This window comes from Salvelinus alpinus, chromosome 7 (assembly GCF_045679555.1).
Source record: "Salvelinus alpinus chromosome 7, SLU_Salpinus.1, whole genome shotgun sequence".
In the NCBI taxonomy this organism is placed as follows: Eukaryota; Metazoa; Chordata; class Actinopteri; order Salmoniformes; family Salmonidae; genus Salvelinus; species Salvelinus alpinus.
The window spans coordinates 25,864,942-25,880,809 of NC_092092.1; the positions used below are offsets into that span (position 1 = coordinate 25,864,942).

At 40.9% G+C, this 15,868-nt stretch overlaps 1 long non-coding RNA gene across 1 annotated transcript; it reads right to left on the reverse strand.

Annotated features, from left to right (window-relative positions):
* Window positions 1-607: 607 nt before the first annotated feature.
* On the reverse strand, window positions 608-2,681 carry LOC139580666 (uncharacterized). The gene is made up of 2 exons (XR_011676086.1): window positions 1,886-2,681; window positions 608-1,490 (listed from the first exon to the last, which is right to left on the reverse strand). It is a non-coding gene; the product is annotated as an uncharacterized lncRNA (long non-coding RNA).
* Between the last annotated feature and the right edge of the window lie 13,187 nt (window positions 2,682-15,868).

A 15,868-nucleotide genomic window follows, 5' to 3' on the forward strand; every position in this document is an offset into this window, starting at 1 on the left:
CGCTAACTGAGGAAAGATTGACCCAACACAAGCAGTCATATTTTCTAACTCTCGGCTGACAAACTACAATATGAATTAGCTAATAGCAATTACTATGTATAATTAATCACATCACGGGTGAGCACACCATTGATCGAAATAATTAGGTAAAGCACTTTTTAGAAATCGAAAGTAATCCGACGATTAGTTTCAGCGCGCAGCCATGCATTTTTTTTCCTCACAGAAACCGAAGATAATAAGAGAAGACGAGATTGGTCTGTTTATAGTATGCATGTTGAAGGGGTGTGTCGTCTACCGTCGTTCACATCCCACCATTCATTTCCGGAAGTCCTCAAAAAACGAGTGAACTCTTACTCACCTCATTTTGTTATAACATCTTTGGTCAAACAGACGATTACGTGAACCCAGAATGCATTGAATGTCAACAAACATGACTACACAGCTGGAATTAGCTTAGCTCATCATAATCAGTACAACCTTCAAAAAAGTATTTTACACACATATGTGCCCATTACAATCTGTGCAAGAATCGGAATGCATGATTTGTCACCTAGATTTGAAAACATGTGAATAAAACCGTAAATACACAAATAATTGCCACACAAAACATTTTCTGATAGTGATTTATTGATACAAGTGGCACGTGCCGGCAGTCAACCACGTACCCTCTGACTCTAAACCATTCAGTGTTGTTGTTTATGTATGTAGCTAGTGAGATGAGCTGAAGCATTAGCAATGTCTTTCAAAAGGAGACAACAAACAAATGTGGAAATTCTGGAGATTTTTTAAAATTCTGACAATGAGTCTGAGTATGAAACTCAGGAATCAGATTCTGACAGTGACAGTGAGGAGCTGCCCCCCAACCTTGTAGCCATTGAGAACCCTGAATCTGAATTTCCCTTGTCCACTGACAAAGTCCCAGTTCCCTTTGAAGATGCTGGTAGTGATGGAGGCATACCAACAGTGGATGAAGTACAGGAGTTCTGTGGTAGCTGGAAGGCCACCAGTCATTTCACCCCTCCTGGCCCTGCTGTTTCACCCCTCCTGGCCCTGCTGTTTCACCCCTCCTGGCCCTGCTGTTTCACCCCCCCTGGCCCTGGTGTTTGCTTTGATGAGTCCCAGTCTGGAGTGCAACGCCCCTTGCCATTTCCAACTGAGGCAGAGTGCTTCAAGTTGTTTCTGACAGAGGAGCTGGTGGGAGACATAGTAGAGACCAATCGCTATGCCTTGGAGCTACAGGATAAGAGAGAGCCAGGAGTGGGGGACAACCACAATTAGTGAAATGTATACATTCCTGGTGACAGTAAAGACTGCTTTCTAGTTCTGCTGCTATGACTGCATTTCATCAACGCTACTACCATCCTAAATGACCCGTTATACAAAATAAGAAATGTTAACAGCTGGCAGTAAAGTGGCATGACAAACGAGACGTCCATGTCCTCTCCACTGTCCATACAGCAACCATGTAGGCCACAGGGAAGGTGGACCACCTGACGGGAGAGAGAAACAAACCAGACAGAGAAACATCAAACCAGACTGCGTGCTTGACTATTACCTCAAAATGGGGGCAGTGGATGATAAACAGCTTTGTGGAATGCACTCAAAACGACCAAGTGGTATAAGATATTTTTCCAGGGTAGCGTCAAAATACAACATGCCAATACTTCTGACGCATTTAGCATTGTTTTACAGAACTAATAGAATAATGTAACTAGCTACATAAGCACGATTGAATATAACACCATAAAAGGTGAGTAACATGAGTAACGTTATCTCGCGTGTCCGCGGTTATAAGGAATATTTACAAATATATTATGCTCCATTCACACAGTGAGCTATAGTAGAAACGGTATAACACGACACAATAACGTAATTAGGCACTTACTTTGATAGAAACGCAGTCTTGATTTGAAGATGGGTGTCTGGAGTGACGCCTCTAGCACTGAGACGCTGTGCTACTTGGGAGTCATAAGGCCAGGGTAGCTTCAAAATACAACACATGCTAATACTTCCCTGACGCAATTAGCATTGTTTTCCAGAGCTAATAGGAGAATGTAGCTAGCTACCCAAGCATTGAGTATAACACCATAAATGTTATAAAATGAGTAACGTTACATCGCGTGTCCGCGGTTATAAGGAATATACACAAAAACATGATGCTACAGTAGAAACGACATAACACGACATGCAGAAACTATTATAACGTAATAAGGCACTTTGATAGAAACGCACACATTTCCAAAGGTATTATTGGTAACGAAAACAACTTTGATTTCGATGCAGTCGACAGGTGGAATAATATGAACACGTGTATGCAGGACGGCAGATGAGTAAATGTCCTGCACAAACAATTGAGAAGTGTTTGGGGAATTTTGTCCGGGTCAGAAATGTCAAAAAAATTAATTGGTCCGCAAAAGTAAAAATGACTACTTTTTTGTGAATGAATGAGGCGGAACACACCTCATTTCAACTGTTATTAGAAAATAAAAAACTTGTTAGAAAATAATTTAAAATTGACAAATAAAAACAGGCTGCGTGCTTTTGTTTGAGGGCAGCGCGGATGAAATGTACTGTTACATAACAAACGCATTCTGGAATGGAGAGAACGTTCTAATATCACGTGCATAAAAAAACTCACGCCGGGGTGACCGTTAGAGATATTTGGAACTCACGCATGAAAGGGTTAAAGAAGCAACAAAACTGGCCTCCTTTAGACTAGTTGAGTATCTGGAGAATCAGCATTTGTGGGTTTCGATTACAGGCTCAAAATGGCCAGAAACAAAGAACTTTCTTCTGAAACTCGTCAGTCTATTCTTGCTCTGAGAAATGAAGGCAATTCCATGCGAGAAATTGCCAAGAAGCTGAAGATCTCGTACAACACTGTGTACAACTCCAAATCCGTAAACACGGGCACCCTCATAGATGTCACCCTAACTAACTCGCCCTCCAAATACAATCAAGATCTCAGCGATCACTGCCTCATTGCCTACATCCGTAATGGGTCTGCGACCAAACGACCACCCCTCATCACTGTCAAATGCTCCGTAAAACACTTCTGCGAGCAGGCCTTTCTAATCGACCTGGCCGGGGTATCCTGGAATGACATTGACCTCATCCCGTCAGTAGATGATGCCTGGCTATTCTTTAAAAGTGCCTTCCTCACCATCTTAAATAAGCATGCCCCATTCAAAAAATGTAGGACCAGGAATAGATATAGTCCTTGGTTCAGTCCAGACCTGTCTGCCCTTGACCAGCACAAAAACATCCTGTGGCGTTCTGCATTAGCATCGAATAGCCCCCGTGATATGCAACTTTTCAGGGAAGTTAGGAACAAATATACACAGGCAGTTAGGAAAGCTAAGGCTAGCTTTTTCAAACAGAAATATGCATCCTGTAGTACTAACTCAAAAAAGTTCTGGGACACTGTAAAGTCCATGGAGAATAAGAGCACCTCCTCCCAGCTGCCCACTGCTCTAAGGCTAGGAAACACTGTCACCACCGATAAATCCACTATAATTGAGAATTTCCATAAGCATTTCTCTACGGCTGGCCATGCTTTCCACCTGGCTACCCCTACCCCGGTCAACTGCCCGGCACCCTCCACAGCAACCCGCCAAAGCCCCCACCATTTCTCCTTCACCCAAATCCAGATAGCTGATGTTCTGAAAGAGCTGCAAAATCTGGACCCCTACTAATCAGCCGGGCTAGACAATCTGGACCCTCTCTTTCTAAAATGAACTGCAGAAATTGTGGCAACCCCTATTACTAGCCTGTTCAACCTCTCTTTCGTATCGTCTGAGATTCCCAAAGATTGGAAAGCTGCCGCGGTCATCCCCCTCTTCAAAGGGGGTGACACTCTAGACCCAAACTGCTACAGACCTATATCTATCCTACCCTGTCTTTCTAAGGTCTTCGAAAGCCAAGTTAACAAACAGATTACCGACCATTTCGAATCCCATCGTACCTTCTCCGCTATGCAATCTGGTTTCAGAGCTGGTCATGGGTGCACCTCAGCCACGCTCAAGGTCCTAAACGATATCATAACCGCCATCGATAAGAGACATTACTTTGCAGCTGTATTCATTGAACTGGCCAAGGCTTTCGACTCTGTCAATCACCACATTCTTATTGGCAGACTCGACAGCCTTGGTTTCTCAAACGATTGCCTCGCCTGGTTTACCAACTACTTTTCTGATAGAGTTCAGTGTGTCAAATCGGAGGGCCTGTTGTCCGGACCTCTGGCAGTCTCTATGGGGGTGCCACAGGGTTCAATTCTCGGGCTGATTCTATTCTCTGTATACATCAATGATGTTGCTCTTGCTGCTGGTGATTCTCTGATACACCTCTACGCAGACGACACCATTCTGTATAACTTCTCTAGGGTAGGGGGCAGCATTCGGAATTTTGGATGAAATGCATGCCCAAATTAAACTGCCTGCTTCTCGGGCCCAGAAGATATGATATGCATATAACTGGTAGATTTGGATAGAAAACACTCTAAAGTTTCCCAAACTGTTAAAATAGTGTCTGTGAGTATAACATAACTGATTTGGCAGGCAAAAACCTGAGAAACATCCATTCAAGAAGTCGTTTTTTTGTTGGTTTTGTAGTTTTCTATTCAATGCCATTACAGTATCCATTGACTTAGGACTCAAATTGCAGTTTCTATGCCTTCCACTAGATGTCAACAGTCTTTAGAAATTGTTTCATGCTTGTATTCTGAAAAATTAGCAAGTATGAGCAGACTGAATGAGTGGACCCTAAAGTGTCGCAGAGCTTTTTCATGCGCGAGACCGAGAGAGTGCCTTTCTCGTTTACCTTTTAAATTGACGATGTTATTGTCCGGTTGAAATATTATTGATTATTTAGGCTAAAAACAACATGAGGATTGAATATAAACATCGTTTGACATGTTTCTATGAACTTTACGGACACAATTTAGATTTTTTTTGTCTGCCTGTTTTGACTGCGTTTGAGCCTGTGGATTACTGAAGAAAACGCGCAAACAAAAGGTTTTTGGATATAAAGAGGCTTTATCGAACAAAAGGAACATTTATTGAGTAAATAAATGTCTGCTGAGTGCAACCATATGAAGATCATCAAAGGTAAGGGATTCATTTTATCTCTATTTCTGACTTGTGTAACTGTTCTACTTGGCTGGTTACTGTTTGTAATGATTTGTCTAGTGAGCTATGTTCTCAAATAATCGTAAGGTATGCTTTCGCCGTAAAGCATTTTTAAAATCTGACACGGTGGTTGGATTCACAAGAAGTTAATCTTTAAACCTATGTAAAATATGTTTTGTTTTCTGAATTTTTATAATGAGTATTTCTGTATTTGAATTTGGCGCCCAGCAGTTTCACTGGCTGTTGAAGAGGTGGGACGCTAACGTCTCACGTACCCAAGAGAGGTTTTAACTAACCTCCAGACAAGCTTCAATGCCATACAACTCTCCTTCCGTGGCCTCCAACTGCTCTTAAACGCAAGTAAAACGAAATGCATGCTATTCAACCGATCACTGCCCACACCTGCTCGCCCGTCCAGCATCACTACTTTGGACGGCTCTGACTTCAAATACGTGGACAACTACAAATACCTAGGTGTCTGGTTAGACTGTAAACTCTCCTTCCAAACTCACATTAAGCATCTCCAATCCAAAATTAAATCTAGAATCGGCTTCCGATATCGCAACCAAGCATCCTTCACTCATGCTGCCAAACATACACTCGTAAAACTGACCATCCTACCGATCCTCGACTTCGGTGATGTCATCTATAAAATAGCCTCCAACACTCTACTCAACAAACTGGATGTAGTCCATCACAGTGCCATCCGTTTTGTCACCAAAGCTCCATACACTACCCACCATTGCGACCTGTATGCTCTCGTTGGTTGGCCCTCCCTTCATACTCGTCGCCAAACCCACTGGCTACAGGTTATCTACAAGTCTCTGCTAGGTAAAGCCCCGCCTTATCTCAGCTCAATGGTCACCATAGCAGCACCCACTCATAGCACGCGCTCCAGCAGGTATATCTCACTGGTCACACCCAAGGCAATTCCTCCTTTGGTCATCTTTCCTTCCAGTTCTCTGCTGCCAATGACTGGAACGAACTGCAAAAATCTCTGAAGCTGGAAACACTTATCTCCTTCACTAGCTTAAAGCACCAGCTGTCAGAGCAGCTCACAGATTACTGCACCTGTACATAACCCATCTATAATTTAGCCCAAACAACTACCCCTTCCCCTACTGTATTTATTTATTTATTTATTTTGCTCCTTTGCACCCCATTATTTCTAGTTCTACTTTGCACATTCTTCCACTGCAAATCTACCATTCCAGTGTTTAACTTGCTATATTGTATTTACCTCGCCACCATGGCCTTTTTTTGTCTTTACCTCCCTTATCTCACCTCATTTGCTCACATTGTATATAGACTTATTTTTCTACTTTATTATTGACTGTATGTTTTGTTTATTCCATGTGTAACTCTGTGTTGTTGTATGTGTCGAATTGCTATGCTTTATCTTGGCCAGGTCGCAGTTGCAAATGAGAACTTGTTCTCAACTAGCCTACCTGGTTAAATAAAGGTGAAATAAAATAAAATGAAAATAAATAAAACTACTCCCTTCACAGAACAGTGCAAACTGTCTCTAACAGAATAGAAAGAGAAGTGGGAGGCCCCGGTGCACAACTGTGCATGAGGACAAGTATACTAGAGTGTCTAGTTTGAGAAACAGACGCTTCACAAGTCCTCAACTGGCAGCTTCATTAAATAGTACCCGCAAAACACCAGTCTCAACGTTAACAGTGAAGAGGCGACTCCGGGATGCTGGTCTTCTAGGCAGAGTTGCAAAGAAAAATACATATCTCAGGCTGGCCATTAAAAAGAAAAGATTAAGATGGGCAAAAGAACGCAGACACTGGACAGAGGAACTCTGCCTAGAAGACCAGCATCCCGGAGTCGCCTCTTCACTGTTAACGTTGAGACTGGTGTTTTGCAGGTACTATTTAATGAAGCTGCCAGTTGAGGACTTGACTATTTAGGTTATGGAATAGCCGTCTCACACACACACACACGCACGCACACACACACACACACTCTCTACAGTAGGCCTTGACAATTTATAAATCTGTGTCTTGTTTGTTTGTATTGCATTGCCTTGACTGCTTCCCCTATGATTGTAACTGTGTTCGAGCTAGCTGTCCTTCAGGATTAGTAATGGAGGCTTTCAAGGTTTTTGCTGATACAAAAATTTTACTTTCTGCCTCTCACTTACACCTGACAACTTCCTATGCTAGCCCTAACTGGCCCTGACACCATGATGTTGTAGTAGATTCAGAAGTCCTTAAACAGTTAATACTTATATTATACCCACAATTTACAGCAGAATGACTCTTCTGGCCATGTAATGCTCTAGCGGAGGTATACTTTGATCTTCAGCATTAACTTGAAAACTGAAATGTTCTTTAATTAGGTTTTCAAAGTTAGCTACACTTAAAAATATATATAAACACTTTACACCATAGTGACATGACAAGACACAACCTCCCCACCACCACCCCTTGCACCTTCTCTTCCCCAAAGAAAAATAATAATAACGTGCAAAAGTGAGAAACACTGTTTGAAATTAGCTCCTTAATAATTGCATTCACATTAAATCCTCTGTCTGAGGTGAAGCTTTCAACAGGTAACACCACGACACGGCTTTGAAGTGCTGACTTTAGACAACATGCAAAGCCAACAGTTTAAGGGATTGAGTATGGCACAATGTTAGACTATTAGTATTTCTCTGTTAGAAAAAAAGGAAAATGTCCCGATTACTAAAATAAAAAATAAAAATGAACAAACTATCCCAAGATCACGAGGGGCAAATGGTTTAGTATTCAATATAGGAGCATTAATAATGGATGGCTAGATAGCACATTAGATTGTGTTTAACAGTAATCAGATTCAAAGCCTTCTTGGAAATCCATTAACATGTGAGGTCAGAGGGAAAGCACCAAGGTAATGAACTAATAACTGGATCCTGCAGGCACATTTTAGAGGATCGGTAAGAGAGGCCAGAGTGAGAGTCGCTTCTAAATGAAAAATTCCCAATAACACCCAAGGAGTTGAAATGAAACTCTAATCAAATATTGAAATCGTTTGATTTTAAATGGGTGTTGAATTTGCGCTGTGTTTAAACTTCTTGCAACTATAGGGGGTGCTGTTCCGCATTAGCATATTTTGGTCTCCAAATTAAACGGCCTATTGCTCAATTCTTGATCGTACAATATGCATATCCTTACTAATATTGGATAGAAAACACTGTCTAGTTTCTAAAACCGTTTTAATTATGTCTGTGGGTGACCCAGAACTCCCTCTACAGCAAAAATCCTGACATGACTTGCGAAGGTCTGAGAATTATCCTCTGATCTGGGTTCAGTTTTAAAGCCTGTGTATATCCTATGGCTGGAATTGAACTGCACCCGCCTTCCCCTGGATGTCAGTAACCAATGAGAAGTGGAATGGTCTGTCTGCGTAGCTGTCCGAGGTTATAAAGCCGGATGGAACGAGAGTACCTTTCTTTGTCTCGTTCGTCATGGCGCCTGGCAAGAAGTCAGGATGAAATTTTGGAACGCTCAGTTATCGACCAGAGATGTATCCGTCTGTAATTTAATAAAATATAGGTGTTAGAAACATCATAACGATGTTATTTGAAACCGATTTATATCAGTTTATGCGAGTATAGTGCTATTTTTCTGAATTTCCTTTGTATCTAGTTTGAGGATTTGGACATGTGTGTGCGACATAGCTAATGGTAGCAGCTAGTTCCAAAGGTGAAGAGGACGTTTTACAACAAAGCAACTATTCTTTTGAAGAAAAGACACATTGCCCAAGATACTGATGGAAGCTCGTCCAAAAGTAGGAACTATTTATGATGTTATTATGTATTTATGTGGAAAAATGTCATAGTGTTTGCGCGCCACTTTTGCAGGCACTGGTCTGGCTGCAACGCACACTATATGTCTAGTAACGTTAATTTTAAAAATCTAACATAGCGATTGCATTAAGAACTAATTTATCTTTCGATTGTTGTCCAACTTATATTTTTTAGTCAAGTTTATGAATAGTATTTTTATAAGAATAGGCGCTAATCCAAAATGGCGCCGGCCAGAATACATGCAATGTTTGTAGTGATTACATAGTATAACCACGATTTGTGCTGCTAAATATGCACATTTTCGAACAAAAGCTATATGCATTGTGTAATATGATGTTACAGGTCTGTCATCTGATGAAGTATATCAAGGTTAGTCAAATTATATATCTTTTGTTGGGTTGTTACGATCGCTAACATTTACAGCTGGTAAATGCGGTTGTGATTCTGGCTATTGTGGTACGCTCATATAATGCTATATTGTGTTTTCGCTGTAAAACACTTAGAAAATCTGAAATATTCTCTGGATTCACAAGATCTGTGTCTTTCGATTGCTGTAGGCTGTCTATTTTTCTGAAGTGTTTTAGGATGATTCTTTTGGTAATTGACGTCGGTCTCAGTAATTATTCCGGCTGCTTCCAACGCTATTTCAGATTGCAGCTGCAATGTAGAACTGTGATTTCTACCTGAAATATGCACTTTTTTCTAACAAAAACTATCCTATACCATGAATATGTTATCAGACTGTCATCTGAAGAGGTTTTTTCTTGGTTAGTGGCTATCAATATCTTAGTTTAGCCGAATTGGTGATAGCACCTGAAGTAGTAAGAAACTGATGGAGTTAGAAAAGTGGTGTATTTTGCTAACGTGTTTAGCTAATAGATTTACATATTTTGTCTTCCCTGTAAAACATTTTAAAAATCTGAAATGGTGGCTTTATTCACAAGATCTGTATCTTTCATCTGGTGTCTTGGACTTGTGATTTAATGATATTTAGATGCTACTATCTACTTGTGAAGCTATGCTAGCTATGCTAATCAGTGTGTGGGGGGGTGGGGGGTGATCCCGGACCCGGGGTAGAGGCTCGTTAGAGGTTAAAAGCTGAACCACGCCACTGTATGGCGAGCCTCTGCTCCTATGAGGCCAATGGGCATTTTTCAAGAGACAGGTAAATTACTTTTGTGCAATTAATTCCCTATGGAAACGTGTGGTGAGCTATTAATAAGCACCAGTCTGCTGTTGCAGCTCCTTGATAAATAGCGGCACGCGATAGTTTACTGTCAGTTAACGGGTAGTCCATGTTTAAAGGGCTGGCTAGATTAATGATGGCGGTCGGTACGGTCTCCGTCCCTTCTCCGCCTTTGATGGAGGGGGGCTTGAAACTTGGGAACTCTACAAACTTGGGAACCACTGCAGTCTGATGTTCTGTCCTGGAGTTTATTAAATATAGACATCTTCCAGTCTTCTATACTTTGTTTGTGTCTGTGTCTTCTGAACACGTCTTCTCTCTGTGTGTGTGTTTGAGTGTGTGTGTGTCTGCTCTGTGGTGTCTGTCTTTTGATGTGCAATATGTATGTTTGTTTGCATCTTTGTTGGGGAGGAGGGTAATAATGTCACGATCATCGTAAAGAGGAGACCAAGGTGCAGCGTGCATAGAGTTCCACATAATTTTAATAAAGAGAAACTCACTAAACAAAACAACAAACAAACAACCAAACGAAACGTGAAGCTACTGGAGTGCACAAAGGCAACTTACTGTAGACAAGATCCCACAACACAAACAAGGAAAATGGCTACCTAAATATGATCCCCAATCAGAGACAACGATAAACAGCTGTCTCTGATTGGGAACCAATACAGGCCATTATAGACATACAAAACCCGTAGACATACAAAAACCGTAGACATACAAAAACCGTAGACATACAAAACTAGCGTACCCACCCTAATCACACCTTGACCTAACCAAAATATATAGAAAAACAGAGATATCTAAGGTCAGGGCGTGACAAATAATGTTTGTTTCCTTTGTTGGGGGGGTAATAATGTCTGTTTGCTTCTTTGTAGGCGAAGGAATAATGTTTGTTTGCTTCTTTGTTTGGGGGGTAAAAATGTCTGCTTCTATGTTGAGGGGGGATAATAATGTTTGTTTGCTTCTTTGTTGGGGAGGGTAATAATGTTTGTGTGCTTCTTTCTAGGGTTAGGAGTAATAATGTTTGTTTGCTTCTTTGTTTGGGGGGTAATAATGTTTGTTTGCTTCTTTGTTGGGGAAGGAGCAGTAATGTTTGTTTGCCTCTTTGTTTGGGGGGGTAATAATGTTTGTTTGCTTCTTTGTTGGGGGGGGTAACAATGTTTGTCTGCTTCATTGACAGGGGGTAACAATGTTTGTTTGCTTCTTTGTTTGGGGGGGAGTAATAATGTTTGTTTGCTAAGTTGGGGGGTAATAATGTCTGTTTGGTTCTTTGTTGAGGAGGGGTAATAATGTGTGTTTGCTTCATTGTAAGGGAAGGAGTAATAATGTTTCTTTGTTTCTTTGTTTGGGGGGTAATAATGTTTGTTCGCTTCATTTTAGGAGAAGGAGTAATAATGTTTCTTTGCTTCTTTCTTTGGGGGGGTAATAATGTTTGTTTGCCTTGTTGGGGGGGTAAAAATTTTGTTTGCTTCTTTGTTGGGAAGGGTAATTATGTTTGTGTGCTTCTTTGTAGGGGAAGGAGTAATACTGTTTGTTTGCTTCTATGTTTGGGGGGGGGGGTAATAATGTTTGTTTGCTTCTTTGTTGGGGAGGGTAAAACATTTTGTTTGCTTCTTTGTACGGGAAGGAGTAATAATATTTGTTTGCCTCTTTGTTTGGGAAGGGTAATAATGTTTGTTTGCTTCTTTGTTGGGGGGTAACAATGTTTGTCTGCTTATTTGACAGGGGGTAATAATGTTTGTTAGCTTCTTTGTTTAGGGGGTAATAATGTTTGTTTGCTTTGTTGGGGGGTAATAATGTTTGTTCGCTTCTTTGTTGGGGAGGGTGATAATATTTGTTTGCTTCATTGTTGGAGGGGGTAATAATGTTTGTTTGCTTCTTTGTTTGGGGGATAAAAATATTTGTTTGCTTCTTTGTTGGGGGGTTATAATGTTTGTTTGCTTCTTTGCTGGGGGGTAATAATGTTTGTTTGCTTCTTTGTTGGGAGTGATAATGTTTGTTTTCTTCTTTGTTAAAGGGGGGGCATAATGTTTGTTTGCTTCTTTGTTGGGGAGGGTGATAATGTTTGTTTGCTTCATTTTTGGGGGGAGTAATAATGTTTGTTCGCTTCTTTGTTTGGGGTAATAATGTTTATTTGCTTCTTTGTTTGGGGGATAATAATGTTTGTTGGCTTTGTTGGGGGGTAATAATGTTTGTTTGCTTCTTTGTTGGGGAAGGAGCAGTAATGTTTGTTTGCCTCTTTGTTTGGGGGGGTAATAATGTTTGTTTGCTTCTTTGTTGGGTGGGGTAACAATGTTTGTCTGCTTCATTGACAGGGGGTAACAATGTTTGTTTGCTTCTTTGTTTGGGGGGGAGTAATAATGTTTGTTTGCTAAGTTGGGGGGTAATAATGTCTGTTTGGTTCTTTGTTGAGGAGGGGTAATAATGTGTGTTTGCTTCATTGTAAGGGAAGGAGTAATAATGTTTCTTTGTTTCTTTGTTTGGGGGGTAATAATGTTTGTTCGCTTCATTTTAGGAGAAGGAGTAATAATGTTTCTTTGCTTCTTTCTTTGGGGGGGTAATAATGTTTGTTTGCCTTGTTGGGGGGGTAAAAATTTTGTTTGCTTCTTTGTTGGGAAGGGTAATTATGTTTGTGTGCTTCTTTGTAGGGGAAGGAGTAATACTGTTTGTTTGCTTCTATGTTTGGGGGGGGGGTAATAATGTTTGTTTGCTTCTTTGTTGGGGAGGGTAAAACATTTTGTTTGCTTCTTTGTACGGGAAGGAGTAATAATATTTGTTTGCCTCTTTGTTTGGGAAGGGTAATAATGTTTGTTTGCTTCTTTGTTGGGGGGTAACAATGTTTGTCTGCTTATTTGACAGGGGGTAATAATGTTTGTTAGCTTCTTTGTTTAGGGGGTAATAATGTTTGTTTGCTTTGTTGGGGGGTAATAATGTTTGTTCGCTTCTTTGTTGGGGGGTAATAATATTTGTTTGCTTCTTTGCTGGGGGGTAATAATGTTTGTTTGCTTCTTTGTTGGGAGTGATAATGTTTGTTTTCTTCTTTGTTAAAGGGGGGGCATAATGTTTGTTTGCTTCTTTGTTGGGGAGGGTGATAATGTTTGTTTGCTTCATTTTTGGGGGGAGTAATAATGTTTGTTCGCTTCTTTGTTTGGGGTAATAATGTTTATTTGCTTCTTTGTTTGGGGGATAATAATGTTTGTTGGCTTTGTTGGGGGGTAATAATGTTTGTTTGCTTCTTTGTTGAGGGGGGGTAATAATGTTTGTTTGCATCTTTGTAGGGGAAGGACTAATAATGTTTGTTTGCTTCTTGTTTGGGGAGGATTTTTTGTTGTTGTTTGCTTCTTTGTTTGGGGGTGAACATGATTGTTGACTTTGGGGGGGGTAATCATGTTTTTTTGCTTCTTTGTTGGGAGGGTGATAATGTTTGTTTGCTTCATTTTTGGGGACAGTAATAATGTTTGTTCGCTTCTTTGTTTGGGGTAATAATGTTTGTTTGCTTTTTTGTTTGGTCGATAATAATGTTTATTTACTTCCTTTTTGGGGGGGATATAATGTTTGTTTGCTTCTTAGTTGGGGGGGTAATAATATTTGTTTGCTTCTTTGTTGGTGGAGTAATAATGTTTGTTTGCTTCTTTGTTGGGGGGTAGTAATATTTGTTTTCTTCTTTGTTTGGGGGGGGGTAATAATGTTTGCTTGCTTCTTTGTTGGGGATTAATAATGTTTGTTTGCTTCTTTATTGGGGAGGGTAATAATGTTTGTTTGATTCTGTGTTGGGGTAATAATGTTCGTTTGCTTCTTTGTTGAGGGGGTGGTAATAACGTTTGTTTGTGTCTGTGTATTCTGAAACCATCATCGCTCTCTGTGTGTGAGTGTGTTTGAGTGTGTGTGTTTCTGCTCTGTAGTGTCTTTCTTCTGATGTGCAATATACAGTGGGGAGAACAAGTATTTGATACACTGACGATTTTGCAGGTTTTCCTACTTACAAAGCATGTAGAGGTCTGTAATTTTTATCATAGGTACACTTCAACTGTGAGAGACGGAATCTAAAACAAAAATCCTGAAAATCACATTGTATGATTTTTAAGTAATTAATTTGCATTTTATTGCATGACATAAGTATTTGATCACCTACCAACCAGTAAGAATTCCGGCTCTCACAGACCTGTTAGTTTTTCTTTAAGAAGCCCTCCTGTTCTCCACTCATTACCTGTATTAACTGCACTTGTTTGAACTCGTTACCTGTATAAAAGACACCTGTCCACACATTCAATCAAACAGACTCCAACCTCTCCACAATAGCCAAGACCAGAGAGCTGTGTAAGGACATCAGGGATACAATTGTAGACCTGCACAAGGCTGGGATGGGCTACAGGACAATAGGCAAGCAGCTTGGTGAGAAGGCAACAACTGTTGGCGCAATTATTAGAAAATGGAAGAAGTTCAAGATGACGGTCAATCACCCTCGGTCTGGGGCTCCATGCAAGATCTCACCTCGTGGGGCATCAATGATCATGAGGAAGGTGAGGGATCAGCCCAGAACTACACGGCAGGACCTGGTCAATGACCTGAAGAGAGCTGGGACCACAGTCTCAAAGAAAACCATTAGTAACACACTACGCCGTCATGGATTAAAATCCTGCAGCGCACGCAAGGTCCCCCTGCTCAAGCCAGCGCATGTCCAGGCCCGTCTGAAGTTTGCCAATGACCATCTGGATGATCCAGAGGAGGAATGGGAGAAGGTCATGTGATCTGATGAGACAAAAATAGAGCTTTTTGGTCTAAACTCCACTCGCCGTGTTTGGAGGAAAAAGAAGGATGAGTACAACCCCAAGAACACCATCCCAACCGTGAAGCATGGAGGTGGAAACATCATTCTTTGGGGATACTTTTCTGCAAAGGGGACAGGACGACTGCACCGTATTGAGGGGAGGATGGATGGGGCAATGTATCGCGAGATCTTGGCCAACAACCTCCTTCCCTCAGTAAGAGCATTGTAGATGGGTCGTGGCTGGGTCTTCCAGCATGACAACGACCCGAAACACACAGCCAGGGCAACTAAGGAGTGGCTCCGTAAGAAGCATCTCAAGGTCCTGGAGTGGCCTAGCCAGTCTCCAGACCTGAACCCAATAGAAAATCTTTGGAGGGAGCTGAAAGTCCGTATTGCCCAGCGACAGCCCCGAAACCTGAAGGATCTGGAGAAGGTCTGTATGGAGGAGTGGGCCAAAATCCCTGCTGCAGTGTGTGCAAACCTGGTCAAGAACTACAGGAAACGTATGATCTCTGTAATTGCAAACAAAGGTTTCTGTACCAAATATTAAGTTCTGCTTTTCTGATGTATCAAATGCTTATGTCATGCAATAAAATGCAAATTAATTACTTAAAAATCATACAATGTGATTTTCAGGATTTTTGTTTTAGATTCCGTCTCTCACAGTTGAAGTGTACCTATGATAAAAATTACAGACCTCTACATGCTTTGTAAGTAGGAAAACCTGCAAAATCGGCAGTGTATCAAATACTTGTTCTCCCCACTGTATACGTTTGTTTGCTTCTTTGTTGGGGTGGAGGGTAATAATGTTTGTTTGCTTCTTTGTTGGAGGGGATAATAATGTTTGTTAGCTTCTTTGTTGAGGGGGGCAATAATGTGTGTTTGCTTCTTTGTTGGGGAGGGTAATAATGTTTGTTTGCTTTTTTGTTGGTAGAGTAATAAAGTTTGTTTGCTTCTTAGTTGGGGGGTAATAATGTTTGTTTGCT